This window comes from Etheostoma cragini, unplaced genomic scaffold, assembly GCF_013103735.1.
Source record: "Etheostoma cragini isolate CJK2018 unplaced genomic scaffold, CSU_Ecrag_1.0 ScbMSFa_680, whole genome shotgun sequence".
Classification (NCBI taxonomy): domain Eukaryota; kingdom Metazoa; phylum Chordata; class Actinopteri; order Perciformes; family Percidae; genus Etheostoma; species Etheostoma cragini.
The window spans coordinates 4,205-7,464 of NW_023269295.1; the positions used below are offsets into that span (position 1 = coordinate 4,205).

The window sequence follows — 3,260 nt, forward strand, 5'->3', positions numbered from 1 at the left end:
TGAGATTGAAGACCAAATTGTTAGTTTGTCTGAAATTTTACCAACCATTGTGACTGCATCGTTTTGAATGTCATTGATTTTCTACTAACTAAAATCTGTCTTTATTTCCCAATAAATTAAACATAACAGGCAAAAACATAAAAAAAATGATATTAACAAACCATTATCAACCATTAGAACCATAACTTACATGTCACACACATAAAAAGGCACTCAAATGTGTAAAACAAAACAAAAATACACACATGACCACAAATAAACATATAACTACAGCTGTTCTGATGTTCCGTTCAGAGAGCACTGGGAGTACCTGGCTCCTCACAACGTTATATGCAAACAGTGTTGATCTTTGTTGGCAAGTGTACAGAAAGCCAGTCAAATCTTTGTTGTAGTCCAACATGTGGGGCCTCCTGCAGAACTTTTATCCTAAGCTGTCCAGTTTCTATCATTGTAAAATGAAGCAAGAACAATTTAGAGGCTTAACAGAGAACTAGCTTTACAAAGCTGCCGTGACCCGGATTCAAACCGGGGTTGCTGCGGCCACAACGCAGAGTACTAACCACTATACGATCACGGCCACTTGGTAGCAGCAGGACTTTGTTGTTGTGAAAGCATAGTGGGAACTCTGAATATCAACTCTACTGATATTTTCCCTGATTGATGACTAACCAATTAAAGTTTCATGGATGGTTTATCTAGCACTGCTGATTCTGTCCTTCAGGGACACATTTTCTTTTTTCAAGGAAAGATGATTAGCAAGTAGGAAAATAGGAGAATCAGCAAACTAATTCTTTACAAAGAGTAAAACACACATACATATTGGCTGTGCCCAGTTTCTGCGGTCCTGAATTGTCCAAATTTCCTGCAAGTGTTGTACTCTACCTTCCTCTTATTAAACCTTGCCTTAGAGGCAGGGCAACCACTGGCAGGTGGAGGTGCTGATGGAGCAAGAGGGGCAACAGGTGCATGGGGGGCACGGTTGCAAGTTTCGGAACCGCAAACAAAGTTTCTGGGGCTTGAGGATAGACAGAGGTTGCTTGAAGGAAGACTAACAGAGGACCAGAAGCAGGAGGCTGTAGAAAAAGTGAATTCTGGGCTGATGGCTTTGGCATAATAGCCTGTGGGGCAGTGGTGACAGGGGCTACCGCAATTTGGGCAGGTAGATTTATTCCCTGCAGGATCAGTGTAACATCCTGGCGCTTCACCCGTTTATTGTGCCACTGCATGAGGGTTGTTTGATTGATCTCAACCAGCTGCAGTGTAGTGCTCTGAATGAGGGCTCCATTACCCAGAATAAGCTGCCGGATTTTTGCGGTAATCCTGCAGGACACAAGTCCATCTTTTAGGATAGTCCTGTTCTTTACCCTTTACTTTACTTTTTGGATTCTTGTGTAAATCACAGAGTTTGATACAAATGGCTTCCACCAAGCGGCAGCAGTCTGGCCACTGGGTAGGGGAGGCAATGGATCCCAGCCCACCCCGCTTCAGGCTCTCCACACCAGGAGTAAACTCTGCCCCTAGTTTTGGAGACCTGAACTTTCCTACTATGAGCCTGTCTTGGTGTCTGGCAGCAAACACCACCCGTTGCTGGTCATATGGCAGCAGGCTCTGCCAGAGGTCAATGATGGTACTGACCTGTTGGTTGCTCAAGGTAAAACCAGTATGGTTCTTCAGACCCACCAGATACTCTGCTAGGTTGTCCACAAGATCCATTCCCGGCATGTTGTGTTCATCCACTTCCTGAAAAACAACATCAGACCAATGTTTCCCAAACTTAGGGTCTGGACCCAAAATGGGTTGCAGACCCGTTTTATTGGGTCGCCAATTGGCAGAGAACAGACTAAATGCTCAGCATGACCTCAGAATGGAACTTTCAACAACCAAACCTAGACTAGATCAGCTGGTTGATATCTTCAACCAGCCACATACATCTCATTAAATTCAAGTCAGCCTTATTTAAAAAAAAAATTGGTGTCGGTACTGAGGGATGATGGGAGGGGATAAGAAAATGAGTTGAGAAAGGGGTGAGACACAGAAAGAAGAAAAGAGACCTTTTTCTGTTTTTGTTTACTTTTATAATGTAATAAATATACTTCATATAAATTTAAATTCATGGTTTTGTTCCGTAAATGTGGGTCCCGGGGAGACACCAAATTTCTCTTTTGGGTCTTGAGCTGAAAAAGTTTGGGAACCACTGCATCAGACCAAGGATTTAAAGTTATCACTAATTTTACGCACACAATACTAGGGGATAATTTCCCATTTGGGTATTCTTTTTCTTAGCTATTCTTTAATCCCTCTTACTAGTTCTTTAGGCAGAGAGACAACTGCAGGCTATGTAGCTGGGGAGGACACAAAGGCAGTTGCAGGCTGGGTAGCTGCTGTGGACACTGAGGCGGAAGCAGGCTGGCTGGATGAAGCAACAAACAGGCCTGGAACAGATACTGATGTTATCAGGTTCACAACTGTTGGGTATAGATCCTGGTCCTCAAAGCCTTCATCTTCCTGCTCCTCCCCAATGTTGATATCTTCCAACAGCTCATCTGTCTTCTCAGAGTCTGGGTTCATGTCCCGAATGGGCTGCCCTGTTTGATTATACAAGTAGTCAACACCGATAAGCTCTCATCTAATTTTTTCACAAAAACAATGAAGAGAGATCAAGGTCTCCAGAGTAGCGGAGGAGATGCGAGGGTTTGGTGGTTAGAGACTTTGCAGCCCGGTCCTGGTTTCACCTGCTCAGGCCTTCTAGCAGAAACAGCTGAAAGTTTAGGCTTAAACTTTACCTTCTTAGTGTGAAATCCACACGTGCAGACCTATTTTATGTTTGTGAAGTATGGTAGGGTTTTAAACAGAATGACGGATTGATGAATGTAGCAGTAGCATGTAAATCACCGTAGTTTTAGATGTTAAAATCTGCACACAAGAAAGCTACGGGATTACTGTGGGGAAATGGAGAATGGCTAGGTTAACTGATGATTTTAAACATTTTAAAAATTAACGGAACATATGAACACATTAAACATATACGGGCATATAACATATACCTGCAGTCTCAGTCTTTATAGGTATAGGTAGCGTATGCGCCCCGTCACAGGTACCGACAATTTTGTTAATGAATGAGTATTTAATATTGAAAACTTACAATTAGGTGTTCATTTAAAAACAGGGCATTGTGAGTACAGATATATACTCACCGGCCACTTTATTAGGTACCCCATGCTAGTAACGGGTTGGACCCCCTTTTGCCTTCAGAACTGCCT

The 3,260-nt window shown here is 42.9% G+C and overlaps 1 non-coding gene across 1 annotated transcript; it reads right to left on the minus strand.

The window, feature by feature from the left end:
• Nucleotides 1-505: 505 nt before the first annotated feature.
• Nucleotides 506-577, minus strand: trnah-gug. The gene has a single exon. It is a non-coding gene; the product is annotated as a tRNA-His (tRNA).
• Between the last annotated feature and the right edge of the window lie 2,683 nt (nt 578-3,260).